This window comes from Marmota monax, unplaced genomic scaffold, assembly GCF_021218885.2.
Source record: "Marmota monax isolate L192 unplaced genomic scaffold, Marmota_monax_Labrador192_F-V1.1 WCK01_AAM20220418_F8-fsc00016, whole genome shotgun sequence".
Lineage (NCBI taxonomy): Eukaryota > Metazoa > Chordata > Mammalia > Rodentia > Sciuridae > Marmota > Marmota monax.
This window is the reverse complement of record NW_026695209.1, coordinates 12,997,601-13,020,983: the sequence shown is the minus strand read 5'-3', so window position 1 is coordinate 13,020,983 and position 23,383 is coordinate 12,997,601. Positions and strand designations below refer to the sequence as shown.

The 23,383-nt window shown below is 37.9% G+C and overlaps 1 non-coding gene across 1 annotated transcript; it reads left to right on the top strand.

Moving 5' to 3' along the window:
* The first annotated feature begins 4,303 nt into the window (after positions 1-4,303).
* On the top strand, positions 4,304-4,377 carry Trnai-gau (transfer RNA isoleucine (anticodon GAU)). Its single transcript has one exon. It is a non-coding gene; the product is annotated as a tRNA-Ile (tRNA).
* Positions 4,378-23,383: the final 19,006 nt, after the last annotated feature.

Sequence of the window (23,383 nt, the reverse complement as noted above, 5' to 3'; positions counted from 1 at the left end):
CTCTTCAAGAATTACAAAACAAAATGCATTGCTTTTATTGGAGTAAATTTGGATAAGTTGGAAACCTCAGCTTACACATTTTTCTGCTGGCAGGACAATCATTTAAGTCTGTGTAACCATCTCCCTAAACATGATCTTTAACAAAAGCCTATCTTCTCCATTTTACCAGGCTAGCACCTCAATGTGATACTTTGTTTTGCTCTCAGGCATTTTTCCAAGTAACTTCCCACACCTAAAATATTCTCCATATTTCTTTTCACCCAATCATTCCTAATAGTTTCTTTCCAAATCACTTGCTTACCTGTCTTTCTTGAGAAATTCTACTCGCTACTTTATATTTCTCACTTTTTCACTTTGTGCTCATCCACCTGGATTGCCTTTTACATTCTATCTCTCTAAACAAATTGTATTAAGCATTTCATTCTCATCTCTGTAACTAGAGTCTAAGCTTCTATTTTGACTTGTTTGAGGAGGAGTATTGAGTTTACTGTTGTGCAGGCATGACCAGATCTCTAGGGAGAGCTCTTAGGGTGTGGGCGCCTCCTCTGTGCCAATCATGGGTGCTGTCATTTCACAGTGACCCTGTGAGGTAGTCAACATCCCTCTCATCTTCTCAAATGTGGAAATAGCATTTATTAAATTTAGATAACATTTTCAGTATCGTAGCATTTGTCTCTTCTTCCCACAGGGAAATGGGGATGGTGGTAACAAATTGGCTCAGACAACACAGCTGACCCACTGTGGACAGGGGAAGTCCTATGGAATAAAGGAGTTCTTACCAGAGATAAGAGGCACCAGCGCTGAAAGAACAGTCTGTGGGAGAAGTAATACAATCAGGTTAAGGTCTAGATTGAGAGATTCTAGATGGATATTCGATCCAGAGAAGCAGAGTGTGAAATATGGAGAGAAGGTGGAGCAAAGCTTGGTCTGAAACATACAGATGGGCCTGTAGAGGGAGGATATACAGCAATCCAAAAGGAAGCTGGTGGTTGGTAAGCATGTACTGGATGCATAAATTAATAAGCAAATGAATAACTTATATGGGATTAGTGAGAAAGAGCCACAAAAAAATCTTATCTGAAGTTTTGAAACCTGGGTAACTGGCAAACTATCAATACTATTCTTTTTTTTTTTTTTTTGTACCAGGGATTGAACTCAGTGGTATGCAACCACTGAGCCACATCCCCAGCCCTATTTTGTATTTGATTTAGAGACAGGGTCTCACTGAGTTGCTTAGCACCTCACCATTGCTGAGGCTGGCTTTGAACTCTTGATCCTCCTGTCTCAGCCTCCTAAGCCACTGGGATTCCAGGTGTGTGATACCTGCACCGGGCTTATCAGTACTATTTTTAAAGAATCAGGGAAGTCAGGAAATTCAGTGGTGCATATTGAGATCTATTTTGGGTGGGGAACATCCAGCAGAGAATGTTCAATTAGCAACTGCAAATGTAAGAAGTTCACGATAGAAGTGGGTATTGAAGTTTGCAGGCTGTAAATGGTTTGCATGCTTTAGCTTATTCTCCAAAACAACTAAGAAATGAAGATGTTGGGTTAGAAGAAGTCGAAGGATTTGTCCAAAGTGACACAGTTAATGGGTGGATGGTCTAGAATTTGAACTTGAGATTTCTATGATAAAGTTCAGTGCTCATTTTATTACATTATAATGCTGCTTATATAAGAACAAGAAAATTGCCCCAAACAAAAAGATGTTAGATAATGTGATTTTATTTGTGCCCTACATATGATAATGCCCTATGCTACCATGCATAGCTCAAGGTGAAAAGATCTGAAATTCATCAAATACAACTTGACCTTCCCCCTGGTCAGAGATGTTATTTCATTCATCCCAATAGTTATTTGCTTGCTGCTCTTTGCCTGCTGGTATGACATAGCTGACAGCATCACCTGCCTGCCAAAAAAGGGAAATGTGTTTGGAAGCTGTTAAGTGGATTAAAACTTTGTGCCACATAGTACTGCCCACTAGCATAGACAAAAATTATGTCCCAGCCAAAGATGTTCCTAAAAATTCAAAAACAGTAAAGGAAAAAGGAACATTTGGAAAGCTTTATGAGGTAGAAGATACAAACAAATCGCTCAATACACAAGTGAAAAAACAAATATTTGAAAATTTGCCAAATAGCTGGAAGCAGGAATTGAGGGGGAAAAAAAATCCCTATGAGTATTGCTGATTTTCTAGACTACTTTGGGACTTAAAAGAAAAAAAGACAAAATAAATTATGCATTAGTTATCTATTGCTGCTGAATTGGCACACTTAATTCCTACAAATTTTATCAGCTAAAGGAAATCACAATACAAGGTTGGATTCGAGGTGTGAAGAAGTCAATGTCACCTTTGATGGAAGAAGCTGCAAAGTCATATTACAATAAATGGACACAGGTGGCAATCGCCCTTATTGACAAAATGACAATTGCAACCATTTTGTAATCAGTCTACCTCAATGAGAATCTAGCAGTTTGAGTTTAAGCAGTTCACTTCCTCTTGGTCTCAGTTTCTTTCATCTCTAGAATAAAATGTAGGACGAGATGCACCAGTTATTTATGCCTAAATCAATGTTTCCCAAAACTGCTTTAAATGCAAATTAAAGGAATTTTAGGTATCTCAAAGAAAACAATTCTGCAATAAAAGTGGCTACATATAAGTTCACTTTCTAAAAATCAAAAAATTCTGTATAGAATTTGGAGGTGAGATACAAGAATGTAATAAAATCAAACAACATTAGGATATTGCAAGATGAAAATGATTGAAAATCGCTGATTAAACCATCTGACAACACTAATATAAATCATCCAGAGGGATGAAAATACTGTATTCTAGAAACTAAATTGTCCACTTCATGTCCCAAATGATCCATCTTGGCACTGGGTCATGACCAATACTTCACTCTATAGATTTGTCTTCATCAATAATTCAAGGTGTGAAAGTGTCCAATGTTAAAATTACTTTGGATTGACTGTTAACCTAGTTTAAATTAGGTGGTTAATTGTTTGATATTCTATTTCACTTGGACCATAAAGATTAAACTAATTTTATGAAGTCTAAACTTCAACTAAGCAGATATTATCTGAAGGAAGTCAGTAAACCAGCCTACAGTGTTTCCTATTTCAATATGCAGAAAATGAGCCTCCTCTTATTAGAAACCCAGACTTCCAGAGAAGATGAAATGTTTTATTTTTCTCAGACTGTCAGGGGGGAAATGGCTCAAATGAAAAGTACTTTTGTCCAGAAATAAAAATAAGTCTTCTACGACTAATTTTAAAAATTAATATTTCCCATTGGTTTAATTTGCAAATATCTGCAGGCATTGTTTTTCAACAGGATACACAATGGAAATGTCAAACTACTGGCATCTGGAGAGTACTTAGATTAAATCTTGCCTTGTGTAAAGCAGGATTAAGAAGTTAACCCTAAATGCCCTCCTCAATAAGAAAGAACATTTCTGAATTAAGCCCAAACCGAGACTTAGGATTCTCCACACTCAGGCAAGACTTCGGCAATTTTAGACCTAAATAGAGTCACTGCTGTAAGAAAACCATTTCCTTGATATCTGCATGTTCATCATCTTAGCTCACAGGCCCCCAGACAGCTGTCTCTTGGACTTCAGGAAATTAGACACCAAAAAGAAGATCTGAAAAACTGCAACTTGCTAAGTCTGTACACTCAGAGGCCGGGCAGAGCTATATTTAGGATTAATATTGAAAACTCTGACGAGTAGGGGGAGGTTCAGGGAGGAAAGGATGTTGGAGGAGTTAGTATGTTAATATAAAGAAGTAATAACCTACTTCATTAAAAATTGGAGTGTTCATTGACTTGTTTACTGCCAGAGTGATGAGTAGTCTCTCTCTCTCTCTCTCTCTCTCTCTCTCTCTCTCTCTCTCTCACACACACACACACACACACACACACACACATATCATGCAGTCAATATTTTTTCAAGATAGAAGCTCACACAATTTGCAAGACAGTTACAAAGGGGAAATGCAATACAAACAAAAAGTGCATTATTAAAAATAAACTCATTTTCTTTGCATTCTTCTTTTCTTTGCTTCTGAAACTGTTTGAAAGTCATTGTAAAGCACTATAAACTTTACAATCCCATTTCCCATACTGGGTTCCTTCTTGTCCCACTCCCAATCCTTGGTTATATTTATCACCTTCTGCTAAGAGCCAAGTATATGATGCATGGCATTTTTGGTCGAAAGGTGACGCCAGCTAGCCATTAAGATGATATGATTATGTTAAGATTTGCATTCATATGGATATTGGACTCCTGCTGTTCACCTAGGCCGGTTAGCTCAGTTGGTTAGAGCTTGGTGCTGATAACGCCAAGGTCGCGGGTTCGTTCCCCATACCAGTTGCCACAGTCTGGCTGGGCACAAAATCACGAGCCACTCAAGCAGGAACAAAGTTTATTTTTTGAAACTGCCGCCAATGTCCGGTACCGCCGGGAAGGATTTTTTCCACCCACGCGGCCTCCTCTCGGACCGCAGAGAGAGCTCCTCCCCCGGAACTCCCTCCTACTGTACTTCCCCAACCAATGGGAACTCTCCAGGAGTCCCGTAGCCGGCCTAGGTGAACAGCAGGAGTCCAATATCCATATGAATGCAAATCTTAACATAATCATATCATCTCAATGGCTAGCTGGCGTCACCTTTCGACCAAAAATGCCATGCATCATATACTTGGCTCTTAGCATCTCCCCCCTTCTGTTTAAGTAACAAGCAATCTGGCTAGGGACCGTGCTTGTTAGGTTTGTCCAATTCAACATACGGTTCTTACCCGTCATCGGAAAACTGACTTTTAGGCGTCAGCCTCCTGTCTTAGGTTGATACCACTGCAATTGGATCATACCCGTCACTGACTACCGGTCCAGCATATAGCCATACTTGTGGATAGGCCTATGTACCAGTGGGGGGGTGAGGTTCTTTGCCTCACCTCTGTTGGCCCCCAAATTTAGACCATCACTAGTAGAAGGGAGGAGGATACAGAAATGTCATGACACCAAGTCAATTAATGGCTCCTAGGAAAAAGTGCATCACTGGTGACACATCAGCAAAGATATGCTAGCACTACCATAATTCGCTGCATCAACAAATAGATCACAAAGCATACAAGTGATACATAGTCCAGGCAAGTTCTGTAAGCAGTTCAAAGCAGAGGAATCTATCAATATGTCCATATCCTTCCAAAATAAATCGACTCATTGATTGAGCATTACTTGTTGAGTTATAAATCATTGATGTATCAGTTTACACGGTTTGTTGTGATAACTCTAGAAGAAGTTGTAGTTTGGTTTTATCTTTAGTATATGATGCATGGCATTTTTGGTAGAAAGGTGACGCCAGCTACCCATTGAGATGATATGATTATGTTAAGATTTGCATTCATATGGATATTGGACTCCTGCTGTTCACCTAGGCCCGCTACAGGACTCCTGGAGAGTTCCCATTGGTTGGGGAAGTACAGTAGGAGGGAGTTCCGGGGGAGGAGCTCTCTCTGCGGGTCCAGAGGAGGCCGCGTGGGTGGAAAAAATCCTTCCCGGGCGGTACCGGACATTGGCAGCAGTTTCAAAAAATAAACTTTGTTCCTGCTTGAGTGGCTCGTGATTTTGTGCCCAGCCAGACTGTGGCAACCTTCTGTTTCTGTAGCTGATGACCCAGGATGGCATCTGCAGCAAACCCTGACTTTATGTGTGTTTTCAGGAATGCTTATCAAAACAATGGAAGTACGAAGTACATCCCTTCAGATGTCTGGCATGTGAAAAATCTTCAACTTGACCATGTGAGGTGAAACTCCTTGCTATGGTTAAGATTTTACCCCCTGGTCCCTGTCTCCTGGAACCAACACTACTGACTAAAGTATCCCCAGTCTTTTTGCCTGTGCTTGTTCTGTCACTATAGTCCATCCATCAGCTCAACCATCACCACCTTTAGAAAACACCATCTCTAACCTTAAGCATCCCTCTATTAACCTCCCTCTCCTTCTCCTTCACCTGACAGCCAAATCTTCCAAAGACTGGCTTATAATCACTTGGTCGCTGCAATTTATTATTCATTCAGTTTGCTACCATCAGAATTCTGTCCATATCATTCTAAGTGAAAGTGATTTATAGAAAGTTATAAGGATTCAAGGTTTCCCAATAAGCTAAACTCATTACACATGCCATCTCTCTGTAGCTCTTGGCACCATCGGCCCTCTTTCTTCCAGGGGTAGCCTCCTCCCTTGAATGGGTAAACTCTTCTCCTGGTCTTCTGCTCTCTCTTTGACTGACCCGTCAGTCGCCCTAGACGCCTCAGTTCTGCACCTTCCTGTCTAGTGCCTTCATATCTCCCTAGCATCTCTACAGCTCTCTGTCTCCACCCCTCCCAGCTCCCAGCGGCCTAGTTCAGTGCTTGCAGACTCTCCAGACTGGCAATTCTCTCCTTGTTGGTCTTCTTTCCTCTGTTCTCCTTCAACACCACTCCATCTGTTCTCTTGCTCTTAGTGTTATTTCTCAAAATACTATGAATACATTTACCTGAAACCTTTGAACCCTTCCTCACACTCCTTTACTTGTTGCCTTAGTTTGAATTTCCCCAGTAGCAGATCCTGAGTGCAAGGAACACCAAGCAATGGGGAACTGATACAGAGACAGGGAAGGTAGGGTGACTGAGCTAATCTCTCTAGAACACTCCAGGGGAGATGCTACAAAATCCTGTCGCAGTTGTGCTACTGGAGGAGGAAGGTTGCTGGGGTACATAATGTCAACTCCAATCAATCTGCTTCCTGGGGAAGCTCATGTCCCGGGCACTTCTGTTCTGCCATGAATGGCCAGAGTGAACTTCTAGAGATCCAGCGAAGCCCTTGGACACAGCTTGAAGTGGGCACTGGTGCACAGCCAACTGGAAAGGTACAAGGGGTATGGTGAGGCTCTGATAGCTTCTGCTACACAAGCTAGCAAATATTCTTTTGTTTTGTATGCATCACATCTTTTCCCCTTATCTTTTGTGGCACCCTGCCTCATCTGCCTTCTGTATAGGATACTACACAAGAGAGAAAAGCTTTGATTTGATGGGAAGTGTTGCCCTGTTTTGGTCTATGCAGCCTTCAGCCTTGCCCTTCTCCTCCTTGATTTCTGATCATCACCTGATGGTTGCAGGGGAGTTGTGCCCAGAAATCTGTATTTCAACATACACTCCAGGTGATTCTAATGAAGATTCAAATTTGAGAAATGCTATGCTATGCCCCTCTTTTAATGGATTATCTGCAGATGTTTTTGACTTAGATTCTAGCTTCCCTCAAAAACTTTACATACATATGATTGCTAAATTTACACCTTTACTGAAGTTTAATGAAGAAACCACCCAGGATAATAGTAGGCATCATATAGATTTAGAATTTAAATAGCTATAGATTTCAAATGAGCTTTGTCCACTTACTAGGTCAGTTACTCAGGAAGAATCCAAAGTCTCCAAGTTTCAATTTCCTCAGCCTTAAAGGTGGATAATAGTAGTACCTACTCCACTGAGTAACTGCAAAGATAATATTACAATATCAACTTTAGGTTCTAGTTTAATGTCACATAGAACAGAGTGGCTCTAAAAAACTAGCTCTAAAAAAAATCTTTTCATAAAATTTTTTAAAGTAAAAAGAGAAAAACTAGAAAAAGACTTTATCAATAAAAAATGTTCTCAGGGTTTAGGACCAGAAAATATCTTAACAATAACAGCTTCTACTAGTCATTGAATGATACATGGTAGCTTGCTGTTTTCAAAGAAAGGCAGTTAATAGGAAATCTGGAGGTGGACAACTAGCTAAAATTAGTGATAATTTTGTTGGATCCAGGTATTTTTTTCTATTACATGTACTCAATTATTATATAATTTAGTTTCTCTTTAATGTTTGTTCAAAACTTGTCTATGTATTATTTTGGGAAAATAGACATCCTTTTGAAATGAAGGCAGACTATAAATTTATGAGGAAATTATTGATCTTTTTGCCTTAGAATATAATAAAGAGCCTCTATGTCCATCATCATATTTATCTCACAGCATTTTTGAGTCAGTTTTATTATATCCTTTTTGGAGTAAATTTTGTTGGTAGAAAATGTACTTGTAAGGATTCCACTTTAGCAGGGAATAATAATAGTCACTCCTTAATAACAGCAAAAATACGCACTGGGATTGTGGCTCAGTGGTAGAGTGCTTGCTCACATGTGTGAGGCACTGGCTTTGGTCCTCAGAACCACGTAAAAATAAATAAAATAAGGGTATTGTGTTCATCTACAACTAAAAAAATATTTTTAAAAAAACAGCAAAAATCTAATAGAAAAATTTTCTGGCAACTCACCAGATTTTACAGTAGTAATTTGATTATACCAACAAATAAATTTCTTTGTGCCATTTCCTTATGTCCCTCCTTGTATATGATATAATTGCATTTAAATGTATTTCAAAAGTACATTCAATATTTTGTGAATAGAATGCACAGCCCCATAGAATAGAGGTGTGTGTGTGTGTATTTGAATACATATTTATGTTTTTCTCTTTCTGGATGATAGAATTGTGAATTTAATTTTATCCTTTATCATGTCTACATTTTATTTTCTTCCTTTCTTCTTTTATTTATTTATTTATTTTTATGGTACTTTAGATTTAACCAAGGGGTGCACTAAGTAACAAACTCAATGTTTTTTGTTTTGTTTTTCTTTTTTTTTTTTTGAGACAAAGTCTCAACTAAGTTGCTCAGGCTAACCTCAAACCTGCCATCTTCCTGCCTCATCCTCCTAAATCCCTGGGATTACAGACATGCACCACCACACCTAGTTATATTTTCAGTTTTTTAAATCAGTACGTTACTTTTAAAATGAAAGAGAAATAGAGATAATTTAATTTAATACCTTTTTTTTTTTTTTTTGTACCAGGGATTGAGCCAGGTGCATGCAACCACTGAGCCACATCCCTGGTCCCTTTTATTTTGAGACAAAGCCTCACTAAGTTACTGAGTCTGGTGATCCTCCTTCCTCAGCCTCCTGAGCCTCTTGGATTATAAGCGTGTGCCTCCATGCTTGGCTTAATTTAATACCTCCTAGAAGGAATTTCCTACTAAGGTAATCTTCCATTCAGTAACAAACTGGGGAATAGTCTGAGATGTGAGATGCTTATGGCTATCCTGGTACTACTGTTCACATGATAGATTGATAGATGGTAGATTCTTCTACAGAGGACCTTCCTGTCTATTAATGTCTCACTTGGGCTTGCAAGATCATGATTCTCTACCCACATTTTCATAGAAGTAATTCTCCACCAGTACTTCTGAAACCTCTCTACCTCACTATATATGCCAGTTCGATGGCTATTTTGTGGCACATGCAAACCTCTATTGTTTTGTAAAGAATATGGGAGAAGATACTAAGAAGAAAACATGCTATTAATTATTTTGTCAGATGTACAAGTGAGATTTATGTGTTAACATTGTCTTTTTAACAACTATGCCAGCCCTGAGCCAGAATTCTGTGACACAAGAAATTATAGATTACTAGATAAATGGCTGATCATGCGTCTCCATGTCTACTTTTTAAGCAAGCCTTTAAAACTAGGTCATATATCTATTTTTTTTTTAAAAAAATGTCATATTACAAATAAAAGGTCTGAAGACAGGTTTTTGTTTTATAACCTAAACTACTCAGTTTATCTAATGTGTCTATACTCAAAAGTAGTCAGGTGAATACCATTGAGTTAATGCTTAAATTAGACAGTTATTTCAAAGTGCTAAGATGTGACTGTATTAAAGAAGAAAGTTCACACTAAAAATTTCTATAGAAATTTCCTATGAAAAACTTACAAAAATCCTTGGTTCTTTGAATTTTCCTTGATGGTAAAGATCTAAAAATGTGGATTAAATAAGGAATAAACAGATGATAAGGCAATAATGTATGAAATATATTATATTGGAGTGTCTCTGAACATTTGGAGTTAGTAAAATTGATTATAAAGTGATTATTAAAATTTAGAAAATTAAATTTGTTTATCTCAAATTTTATGAAATGACAAGGATAAGTTTTAGCTTAACTAATCTGTAGGTTACTCTTTCTATCAGGAAAAGAAGAGAGAAGGAAGGAAGGAAGCAAGGAAGGAAGGAAGGAAGGAAGGAAGGGATTCTTTAAGTGTAGCAAGGGCTTTTAGGAATCTAAATAAAATATGAAAGGACAAAATACGGACCAATGGCACACTAATCTACTCAAGGCCTCTAATCTACTGAGGGCCTCAGACTGGTACTGAACAGACTTCTTGGGGACCCTTGAAATCAGTTCATTTCATATTTTCTGTTTTCTCCACCATGTTTAATTAATTATTTCTAGCAATTCTGTGTCCACAATAAGACTCAGATCTGAAGCCACTACTGCAGCAACCATTAATTCAACTCCTGGACTGGGTGGTGAGGGGTTGGAGAAAAGACAAACAGACTCACAGATAGAGAAAAAGCCGGATCTCGGTGGTTGACTATAACCCTGGTAGGGAGGTAATGACACACAACAAGCTCAGCATGTTTATTATGTAGGTAGAAACATCAAAAGAATTTATTGTGAGATAGTTTCTTCAAAGTAAGTAGAACCAAGGTCATGAGTATGAACAGCCCAATTATTGATTATCAGCTTGTGCCTGTAACCTCAAGGTCAAGAATTGAATAGCTCCTTGGCTGGCACAGAAGCTCCTATTGAACCAGGCATCACCATAGCAACTGAGCAGTCTCAGATAGATGCCTTTGCACAGAGAGTTCCCAAGAGAGGCATTGCCTCTGTCACAGGACAATTCAAGACCCATAATTCAGTCACAGCTTCCGACACACTACCACTCCTACTCACCCTCAGGGACCAATGCCTTAGTGTCTACCTCTAGAACTATTCTCCAGGGTCGCTGCACACACTACTCAACACCAACCAGCTCCTTCCCTTGCTAAGAGATCTAGGTATATGACTCCTCCACCTAAGTCAATGTTTCTTCTTCATCTAAAGTTCCAGATGTTAATCTGTGGTTTGGGACTGAAATATGTGTGAATTCTGATATTTCTGCATAAGTCCATATTTTTCTTGGTAGAAAGTGATCGGTCTCCTTTAGATTTTGAAATAGGTCTGGAATACTTTCAAAGGAAGCTCTTCAGTACAAACCTGAAGACCTCAACTTGGAGTCCAAGACCCTTCGTGACTGAGCCCAGATACCATCTGTCACCTTAGAGTCACCAACTTCTCTGAATAGCAAACTCTCTCTGGTCTCCTGGATGGACCCACTCTAACTTCTCCATGGTTTTGCACATGTTGCATTCCTCGTAGAGCAGTTTGGCTTCTTTTCTGTATTACCCACCTGTTCTGTATTACCCACCTTCAACTCCCGTTTCAAAACTCAACTTAGAAGTCACTTTTTTTGATGTGACATCTTCTGCCCCCATGCTAGCATACAGTTAATAACTTTCTTTTACTTTGCCATGATACCTGGACATATCTCTCAAACAATTTTGTATATATGTATATAGCTGCCCCACTCTAAAGAGTGATCTTCCAGACACAGAGGTTATATTTCATTTGTGTTGGTAATCTCAGTGCCCAGCAGTCTCTCGCAAATAGATGCTCAGCGTTTAATGAAGGAAAGGGTATAAAGTGAGCTGAGTAAAAAGACAGAGAACCAAAACGGAGACAGGAATCAAGGCCATATTTTAATCAGAGGAAATCATCTCCAGGGCAATAATTAATTAATAGCAGGCATTTGGCAGGGCATGATGCTGAAAGTGAACTCCTTTTGAAATAGGAATGATAGAAGTAGAATTGATTCTTAACTTATCCTCTGAGCAATTACATGAGCAGAGGGTGAGGATTGTCTGCTTATAGTAAAAGGAACTCGAAATAAGGAAGTGATATCCCAGGGCAGAATCACATGTTACCTGTGAAGTTCAGCAGAATTTGAGCAGTAGAAAAAAATAACAATAGAAACCAAATCTGAACAGAAGTCTTATTTTAGTTCTAATTGGTTGAATATAACCATTTACTCATAAAGCAAATTTGGAAATTAATTTTAGATATCTATTAGTTGACTAAAAATAAGTGTGCTGGGTTTTAGTATATTATGTTGTTCATATAATAGTTTCCAATCTCCAGGATTTTTTTCATTATGCTGTAAAAGTTCCAGTTTAAAGAAAACCTAACTGTCACAATGAAGATTCCGACCCTCAGAGTGAGGGCAACCAGGTAAGCAACAAGCTGTAGGGATTATTTCTGGAACAAGATTTATTCCTGCCATACATTACATTTGTACTAAGACCCTTTAAAATATGAAAACTGGTAAATATGTAATGTACTAAATAATAAAGAGAGTAAGAATATAAGGGTAGGATTTCAAGGCTACAGTAGGGATGAGTTTCTGCCAAGGAGAGAAGGAATGAGTTTCCATTCCTCTGAATGTGACTGGAACACCCATGGAAATAGGTTGTTGAAAAAGTGGAGCGATTCCCATTTCAAGATTCTGAAGTTTTCATCATGTGGGGTCTTTTTTTTAATGAGGGGCTGCCACAAAGATTTAAAATGCTTTGCCAATATTTCTGATGCTAGACTGATGAATCCTTCAAAAGGAGCATGCAGTGGTTGGACTTCCTCTAGGTAAATGTTTACTTTAAAGCTATTCTAATTTTTATATCTTTTTCAGAGACATATGACCTATGTGAAGACATGATACAGCGAATAGTTCACTTACCCATATTCCATTCAGTTTCCTGTCCTCTGACCATCAGTATCTGCTTTTAGAACAATGGTCCAGAACATAGGCCCTGCAGCCAGATTGCCTGGCTTACATGGAGAGTGACCATGGACAGGTTGTGCACTTCAGGTTGCTCATCTCTCTATTGGATACAATAATAGTTCCTCACAGGCTTGTTATAAGGATAGTTAGTGTTACAGTGAAGCTCTTAAATTAGTTTCTGGAATGTCACAAGCCTTGCATGTGCTTGTTAAATAAATAAAGAGCCCAACTTTTCCTTTATACCGAATAAAGAAACATTTATGGAAGGCCCACATGTAACTTAAATGCATTTGATCATTGGAAATGCCAACAGTGACACTGTGGAAACACATACTGTCTTCACCTCAAAAATGAGAAAAATGAATCACAGAAAAGTCGAAGAATGTATTCCCATCTCACAAACCAAGTCAGAAGTGGAGCTGGGCTGACTTAGCCCTCAAGCTCTAACTCCTCACTAGTTGCAAGAGGTGCTGCTCAGATACTGCTCTAACATTCATGAGCAACTTTAAGCCTCCTCTTCATGCAGTGTCTCTTCCTGACCTCGGTTCCCATCTTGAAGTACAATGCACAGGGAACTCAATGCATCATAGAACAAGAGTGCAGGATGGATACTAGAGCTCCTAAAACTTTAGACTTTATTTTTACAAACAAGGAAACTGAAAGAGAGTTCAAGGAATTTGCTCAAAGCTACGGAGTTTATTAAATATCACAATCACAGTGCAAACACATTTCTCTTGAATATCACCTTAGCACTTTATATTATATCCATGTCATTAAAGCATTTTGACAGGAGGGCACAGGAAACACTTTGAGGCCAGGGGTCTTTGAAGACATCAAGGAGATGCTGGAGGCTAAGAAAAGAGAAATTGGGCCCGAAGACAAAATTTTGCCTACCAGTTCTGTCAAAACATCTGTTTGGCTTAGGCAAATAATTTCAAAACATTCTGACTGCAACAGCTAGCTAGGAGGGTGGTTTAAGAATGCTCTCAATAAATTGTTTAGATTAATTTAATTGATAATAAAATGCATTTCCACATAAGAAAACTAAAAGTTGTCTACTTGAAAATGCAGTAGTCCAGTTTCACACTTTGCATAGTTTCCTTAGCAATAGTTACCAGAATTCACTGACATTGGTGCCATAATTTGCTTCTGGGGATTCTCCAAGTGGGCCTGTTTTATTTGCTCTTGTATTCCAGCATCTAGCACAGCACACAGAACATCAGTGAATATTTTCGATGTACTATTTTAGTGTCTATCAGTGGCCCTCAAACTCCACTGAACATGAGAACTTCTTGTGAGAGCTTGTTAAGGAGGCTGAATACAATACCAGGAAGAGGCTGACCCAGTAGCCTGTAGGGCATTTATAATAAGCTCCTCCTGACTCTGTGGGAGGCAGTCTTATATAATGTTCAAATCAGAAATATAAATAAGAAGCCCATATCCTTTGTCATCTTTCTTCTTTATTTTACCTCAACTTTCTCCCACCTACATAGGCCTCACAAAGATTCACCTGCCACAGGAATCTCATCAGCACCATTTTTTTTTCCCCAAAAATTGTGATAAAATGTAAGAGCACTATTCTTATCATGCCAAAATTTATCCTGTCTCTCCATCATGGGTTATTTTTGCTATTGAGATTTGATTAGAGAGAGTTGTATAGAGAAATGTTGAAGGGCTAAATCTGATATTTCCAGTAAGATAGGAGATTTTTGATCTCCTGGACTAGATCCTTCACAGATATATTCTCATCTACCTTTTTGCTGGTTTCCAAGTATTTTAAATCTGTACAGTGATCTCAGAATTGGGCTCACATCATGAGAGACAGGGTGATTACAGAGCAATTATGTGACTAATACTAGTCTTTGAAGGCAGGTTTCCATAAAAAGGTTGTTTGGGGTCAACGTGAGACATTCTGAAAAGAAGTGACATTGCACATGTCTGCAGATACACGTTTAGGTTTAGATTCTTCACATTCAGGGCCTGTGTGTCTCAAGGCTCTGCTCTCAGGGCGTTTACACCAATAGATCTGGCTCTCACAAGTGACAAGAATATGGCTGGAACTCAAGTCTGTGGCTTATGTGGAAAGTGGCATCATTTACAATTTTTTTGCTTTTGGAAATATTTGTGACAGAAAGTGTGGTTAAGTCATCAATAAGTAATTAAGTAAAACTAGGTACACAGCATTATCCAGGAATGAGGCAGTATGAACTAATCAATACAGAAGTGATACTTCAGGGAGGTTATGCTACAAACAAATAACTGACACACGGAACGCTGACAGGTATGTGAATAAGTAAGGATCTAACATTATGTACATCAATATAGAGTCAAGAATCTGTTGCATGGATGAAAGGCAAGAAGTTGTGGATTTGCTACTTTCCTCATGCTCTCTAGGCTTTCCAAAGCATGACCTAGCATTCTGGAAACCATCCACTGTGTGCTCAGAAAGACCACCCCTATTGCATTTCCAAGAAAACATGTTAACACTTGAGATAGAAACCTCAAGAAATCAAAAATATTAATCTCAGAACAAAGCAAGGTAGTCTGCCCAAGCTTGAGTAAAGATCAAGGAACATGATATCCACTAGTACATAAATGGAATCAATGATCAACTGACAATGATCAACCCAGTACTGTACAAATAACCAAAAGAGTATAAGGCTCTGTTCTTAAGGAACTTACAAACTATTGGTGAAGAAGAGGACAATATAAATGCATATAGGTTAACACAAATATCAGAGACATGTGCACACATATACCAAGGGACAGCTGCAATAAAGTTCTAAAATTTAAGTAGAGTTTGAATAAAAGCAAATGATTCAGTTTAATGAAAAGGATGTGGGAGATAATTTAAGTTAGGAAAATAACAAATTTTAAAGCAGAAAAATAATAATGGATGCAGGATGGCAAATAATTTTTGCATCCCTGGAGCAGAAAGAAGAGAGCAGTATGCAACCCCAAATGAGAACAGCACGGTACAGGATGGACAAAGGAAGAGAGTCAGAACATTTTATTTTAATGAAAATTAAAACTAAGAGTACTTTTCAAGTTATTTAAAGACAGTGACACAATCAAAAGAATGATTGCAGAAGATCATTTCTTTCACTTATAATTGGAGGAAGAAAAGAAATAAAAACAGTTGCGGTCTGCTGACACTTTTAATTCATTAATTTTAAAGCACCCATGGAAGACAAACTTAGATCAAAAACTTGAAAGAAGTTCACAACATTTCATCAGATGCCCAGGAGGTCTTGGCAGGAAAAGTGAGGACAACTCTGCACTAGACGATGTCACCTGATTTAAAATTTAAAAAAAAGAAAAGGCTCTGTCTTCCATGGAAACAAATAGTGTGTTCCACTCTGCCAAGGTCATTCTGCATATACAGATGGCTTAGGTGGCTCAGTGTAGTTAACTCCTTTGGCAGAGGAACACAGATTTCCATCACATCCTTCCCTGCTCACTGATATCTGGCCCCCAGCCTTCCTTGATCCTGACACTTCAGAAAAACTGTATCGTTTGTTGTTGTTATTATCTTGGTTTCTCTAATCCTAAAGTCTGTCAGAACAATTATTAGTGGCAGCGTATAAAGGGAGCCAATGCAGCATTACTTGGAAGAGACAAAGTTCTTCATCTTTATTTCAATTGCCAAAGTTAAGTGGCTGGGAAAAGTCTGTTAACACAGCTCCCCTTGGCCAGGATTTATTCCAGTGTTTGTAATTTCTCTGAAGACCCATTGAGCAACCTGGCCTGAGTTTGAATTTGTGCAAAAAAGCCTTGAACCAGGTGAGTTGCACATTGTTTCCGGCTCATTAGAGATGTTTTGGACAACTTCTCTAATGAGATTTGACATTTCACTACCACTGCATATGTGTCTTCCTCCGCCATCACCCCCACCCTCGGCTTCCTTTGCTCTTACTCATTTTTGTAAGTGAATCATCTGATCTTGTTTCTTATATGACTACGCTCTGGTTTGATTAATCTCTCTCATCAACCCTCCTTCCTGAATTCTCTGATTAAATCTGGTTTTCTCCCTCCCCCACCCCTTCATAATACGGGGAACCTTTTAGCATCTATTAATTATTAAAAGAACGTTCCCTTCTATCAAGCTCAAGTTCGTCACTATCATTTTCTGCCAACCATGGGGCTTCTATTAAAAATTATAAACCCAATTAAAAAAGGCTTTTAAATATCAAGTTATAAAATCCATATAAGATTTTCTTTTTCTGTTACATTGACAAGCTTGGTAGGCTAAGGGAGGCAATACCTGCAATATGTCTCACCAAAATACACCTCTTCCTTCTATGCTCAATGGCATATGGTACTCACCAACAGATTGAGGAAATGTGATTTAAATCAAATTATCAGCAGGTGACTGAAAAACTTCTGGGGGTCATTCCCAAGGAGGAGTTTTACTAATGTGTATTCTGATCCTCGAAGTCAAAAATTGGGTGAAGTTCTACTTACGTTTTTCCTTTTTATGATATTAATTTTTATCTCATTAATAGCCTAATCAAAGAATTACTTAAGTAGAGTTTGAATAAAAGCAAATATACCAATCAGTTGTTTAATTTTAAAAATCCAAACAACTGACTGGACTGTTTGTTTTTTTTTTTTTTTTACCAATTTCTCTGTATCAATTGGAAGTTTGGTCAAGGTGTAGATATGGTTTTTGGTGAATCTGCTCTCTAATTAATTTTCTGATAGCAGTGAATTAGCTGAAACCAGCTGAAATAAGACATGACCTTTTATAAGCTGAAATACCCCGTGGGTCTAAATAGGATGAAGTAATAATATAGTGCCAGGTGCATCTCACATCAATTAGGTAAGAAAAATAAAATATCCAGAGAGAGCTAAACTTACTAGTCTAAGCCAGACAGGCATCTGAGGTCAGAGCTGACCCCACTTCAAACCTGGCAAAATGACATGCCACTGTAACCAAGAGAAGCACAGCTCTCAGCTGTATTAATAGAAGAACACTGTGTCAGGAAACATGAAGACATTAACAGTGGCTGAGTAGGGTTGGAATTTAGCTAGTGAGCCCCAGGGTTGCCTGCAGAAAAGAGTGTTCGTGCTGGAATGTCAATGTCGTCAGTGTTAAGTATCTAATATTTCATAATGTTGTGCATATGAGGAAAGTTATCATTATAAGAGGATATTATTTTGTTACTGGTTAAAGGGTCGCTTTTTAAAGAATGGTCACTTTAAGGTTTTCTGGCAATGAGGAGTCTGGTCTTGCCTTTACCCTTGGTTAGAGCCAAGTGCTGTAGCTCTCTATTCCAGCTGAGTTAGACCAAATGCTGTGGATATTACCCTTAGTTGTAAAAGTTTCACACTAGGGAAATTAGTCTCTGTATTTCTCAAACTGATTAATTTCATACCTAAATTAAAATGTAAAATAAAGGTATATACAGCATTCATAAGACTTGTATAAAAAAAAACTGAATGTTATTTTCTAATGTTTAGCTTCTCACATTACTATGATATGGATGACTTGTAGGCCTCTTCATGACAGTAAAACTACAATTTAATAAAATAGAAATAAAATCATATCATCACTCAGAAAACCAAGTCATTAAATCGGGGCACTAATATGAAACTACAATTTTATTTTTTTTCTTCCTTTTTTTTAATCAAAATCTATTTCTCTTCCATGGAAGAGGTTGTGGGGTGGGGTGGGGTGGGGTGGGGAGGGATGGGAAGGAGCGGATATAATGGTTCCAGTAAAGAGAGAAAAAAACACCCAACGTTAAGTTTACAGGGGACAAAAATTACCTATTTGCTTTCAATTGCTCAAATGATCGTTCTATATAATCCATTAACTCTATTTCATGCAATTATAAGAAAGAACATGCAGGGTTGTTGCCAAAACAGAACATGCTCAGAAATGTTCTCACAAACGCCAAGTCACATATGAGCATCAGTGTATAGCAAGTTGAAAGTATATACAGCAGAATTTTAAAAGAAAAATAAAGGCTCCGCAGGATGCTCCTCTCCCCAATGTAGCTCGTCTGCAAAATACAAGTGAAAAGTCTCCGGAGCCTTTCAAAATCCAAGCTAAGTGCTTTCTCAGGCATTTTCCCACGCAGTGCCTCAGAGGTGTGTTGATTAAACTGGACTTATTAGGCTAATTGCTTTTTTTATAATAAGCGTATACTGTAGTATAAAAAAAATGGAGAGGAAAGTCAATACAAATGAAAATAGTTTAGTAAACATTTGGCAAGGAAACTGATTACCCTGAGTTTATTCATCCATTCCATAACACACAATGTGAGGAAGAATACTAAGTAGAAAGAAACAAAATCAATTCTGGTTAGTAAAAATGCAAATTTCCTTGAGATTCTTTTCTTTTTAAGATTAGAAGAGGTGAATGAGGGGAAGGATAAGACATTTTCTACTTAAGAACGAAGAAGTACTGAACATGGGGGATTTATTTAACACGAAAAGTCACATTATTGAGATTAGACATCTCTTTCTCAAGGTGCTCCTGGGAGATAATGGCTCTCACACCTATAACTCAGTGGAGGCCCTGGTTTTTGTCTGGCAACATAAAAATGGATCTGAGAACAGAAGTTAACACCTTCATTTCTACATCGCATACGATGATTTTAAGAATAATTCTAGAGTAATTTTGTGTTTTGACATTATTGACATTTCTTAATTTTCTTTTAAGCAGTAGACTGTATATTTTCTTAAAACTATGGTAGTTTTTAAGATAATTTAAAAATTAAAAATATCAAAAATTTAGCCTCCTCATTCCCTGAAGAAGTAACTTGGACTATACTATTCTCAATGATAAACACAGACAAGGCAGGAAGATAGGAAAGTCCAGTATGAAATGGGAAGAAGAGTTTGAGAATAGTTCTTCATGAGTTTAATAAGTATGATATCTATCTTGTTCTTAAAAAATTAAATAAGGAAGCAAGTCATTTTTTAACATACATTTTGACTCCTGTACATATGCCTACTCCAGGGGAAATGACTAGAAAGACATAAATGTTGGAGGGGAAGGGAGGTCGTGTGGAGTTAGAAATGATGGTGTAATGTGATGATCATTATTATCCAAAATATATGTATGAAGACATGAATTGATGTGAATATACTTTGTATACAACCAGAGATATGAAAAATTGTGCTCTATATGTGTAATAAGAATTGTAATCATTCCACTGTCATATATAAATAAAAAGACATGAATGTTTATGTTTAATAAATAGATGATAATCATCTTTATACTATCTTTAAATAAACCAAGTCCTCATCAGTCAAGTTCCTAGTCTCTGCCTCTGCCTGAGGGTTTCCTCTCAAAATTTAACCCATTCCAATTTTTTAAACGTTCATTGCATTATTATTAAGATAAAGTTTAACCCCCTTAAACTGATCCCTTCATGGGCTAGGGCAGGTGTTGTAAATTCATTTTTGCCCCAGTCCTGAGTCCCCAAGTTTCATACGGTGTGACACCCATCTTAAGTGCTCAAGCGCACCTTCCCTAGTCTCATTTTGAGGCATTGAGCATGTTATTCAAGGTCTACCACTTCTTGAGTATTCAATTCTAATCCCACTTAATCCAATTTCTCTAGCCCAGAATAGTTGCCTCCCCAGTATTTATAATAATATAGGTTCTATGCATATATTAATTTTACTTTGCTTTTTATATATATCAGGTGGTATGATATACTGTTACATGTGTTTTACAACTCAGCTTTGCAATTAGACTGATAATTATTGTAGATGCAATATTTGAGTGCCTGTTGTGTTAGGAAGTATTTAAAAAGTTTTACATGAAACCTGCATAGCGGTTATTGTCATCATTCTAAAAACCAGTAAATGAGGTACAAGGGTTAAATGACTTGTCTGGGACTACATAAATACTGTGTACCAGACCTGAATTGGAATCATAAGTATTTAGAAGGCAGAAATCATTGTCAAAATTCTTGAATATTCCTCAGCCATTTTTATAGTGTTTTATGCATATTAGATATTAAACACAGTTTCTAATTGGGTTTAAGCACAGACTTAAAACAGTCTGGGGTTACCATAAGTAATGTTCCATGGTGTTGCTCAAAACTCACATTAAATTCTGTCTAAAAGGGCACAGGATAGATTGGCACCAGGCCAATGCAATCAATGATAAGATGCACAGTACTTAAGGCTTGCAGGGATGACTGATCAGGTGCATCTGATGTAGAAAATGGCAATGATTTTAACTAAGGCAATGTCTCTCTTTGAAATGTTAAGGAGCTGGTGAGAAGAGACATTACAATGAGGACAATATAGGGATAGGATGGCATTCTCTTCAGAGTTCAGGAGCAAGATCCAAGCACATCTGAAAACAAGTACTTGTTAAGTTTGATTATAAACCAAGGACGATAATAAAAATAGATAGCAACTAGAACTGTATGGGCAAAAGAGCATGCAGGAGGCCATTGCAGAATTTAGGAATAGACAGAACAAGCCATTAAAATGGACACCAACCATGGACAACCAGGGCACATGTTCCAGTGCATGTTGGCTGAGCATCAGTTGGAGTTATGAAATGTTGTAGTCATCTTTTTCATTGCTTTGACCAAAAAGACTTGACAAGAACAATTTTAGAAGACAATTTCAGAGGTCTCCATCCATCGATGGCCAACTCCGTTGCTCTGTACCTGACTGAGGCAGAACATCATGGTGGAAAGGTGTGGTGGAGGAAAGCAGCTGGGAACATGGCACCAGGAAGCAGAGCGCCACTGTTTTAGTCAGTTTTTTCACTGCTTTGACCAAGAGACCTAATGAGAATAATTTTACACACAAAGTCACATTCTATGAGAATGTATGATAATTCACAATGTAATTAGCTTCTTTTTTTTTTTTTACTTACAGGCAACAAAATTTAATTTTGTATAATTTATAAAAGAAAAAAAGATTTGTTAGTTGTTTACTTTTGTTAACTTTGGGATCCCCAAAAGACAACCAGAAAAGCCTACTGATCAAGCAAACCTAGGTTTATAAGCTTTCTTGTATAAAAACTCAACAACTTGATATTTTTTAGATTCTCTGAAAGAATATGTTCGAAGAAAAATTAATATAAGGTTTTAGGGCCTGAACATATAACAGAGCTGCCCTGAAACCATCCTTCACACCCTCCTGTTTGCCTTATGGCCCCTTCTTAACCCTTTGATTGAAGAGAAGCCCCACATAGATGATTAAGATGGAAACCCCTGAATGATCTTTCCTGAGAACCCAGAACGTCGGGTGATCTCTATAATGCCCCCTTCTCTCTCTAGTTCTGATAAACAGCCTTTGTTGTGTCATCAACTAAGACAAAGCATATGAATTAACTTGTAGCAAAGTAATAAATCTGTCTAAAAAACAATTCAGAAGCTGGGCCCGGGAGGCTGAGGACCCTTTGCCTTTATCTGAAAAGGAAGAAAAAAGAGACTGGCCCCTAGATGATAAAGACCCCACCCAGTGTGAGTTCCCTGCTCAGTGTCTCACAGAAGTCCCTTTTCTTCCCCACAAAAGCCCTTTATGCTCCTCAGCACCCCGAGATAGAGCTTTGAGGTAAAACACTATCGTCTTAAGATTGTTGGCCATTGGATAAAGTTGATCTTTTTCTAGCTAGGCTGATCTCCCAAATAGTAGCTGACAACTCAGACATTTGATTCAGTAACAAATATAGTGATTTTTTAAGCAGCTCAGCAAAGCAAGGACAGAATGTATGCATAATTTGTGATATAATCATTTATATTATTGTCTTATAATAGTTTTAGACTAGCAAGCACAGTGAGGGACGGCCCTTCAATGAGCAAGCTGTTAGTCCTGAATTAATCGTTTCACAATTTTATCTTCTAGGAACAAGAACAGCCTGAAGCAAGTAACTAAGCAATATTGGTTGGATCTCAGTGTTGCCCAACGCAGAGACCGGAATTATGTAGGCTTCAGTTCTCAAGGAATAGTTTAGAGAGTTAAAGAAAGAAGGGAACAATTCTGTCTCCAGAAAGTTAAGTAGGCTATCTTAGGAAACTCAATGACATTAACTCACAAAAGTGTCTTTAGGGCTCTGCCATCAGGAGACTCAATTCCTCCCACCTTTCATCCCTGTGTATCTCAGCCTAAGGATCAAATTCCCAGTAGGGTGCCAGCCAGTGAGTCTAGGGGGCTGCCCTGTGGTCAAGAGGGAGCGAGCAGGTCTCCTGCTCTATTTTTCACAAAAGTCACTTTGAGCAGGGAAGAAGTAATTTCTTGATGGAATCGAAATAACGCAGACAGAAACAAGAGATACCTACTACAAACGATCAAAAAAACCCTCTCAAATTTCTCCTCATATTGAACTTTGATTGAAACTCTTTTTATTGTTGGTCACAATTTTAAATGTATTTTTTATTAGAGCATTATATTTGTAGATCGTATTTGGGTTCCTTGTGACATAATTATACATGCAAGGAATTTTATTTCGATTTTCATTTCCCTCACCTTTTCTTTCCTCCTCCCTACCCCTTTTCTTTCTTTACTGATCTTCCTTTCACTCCTTTATTTATTTTTGATTGGTACTTTCTACATATACTTAAAGGTAAGATTTCTTTATGTTTGCCGGCTATTGCTTCTCTTAGATTCATCCATA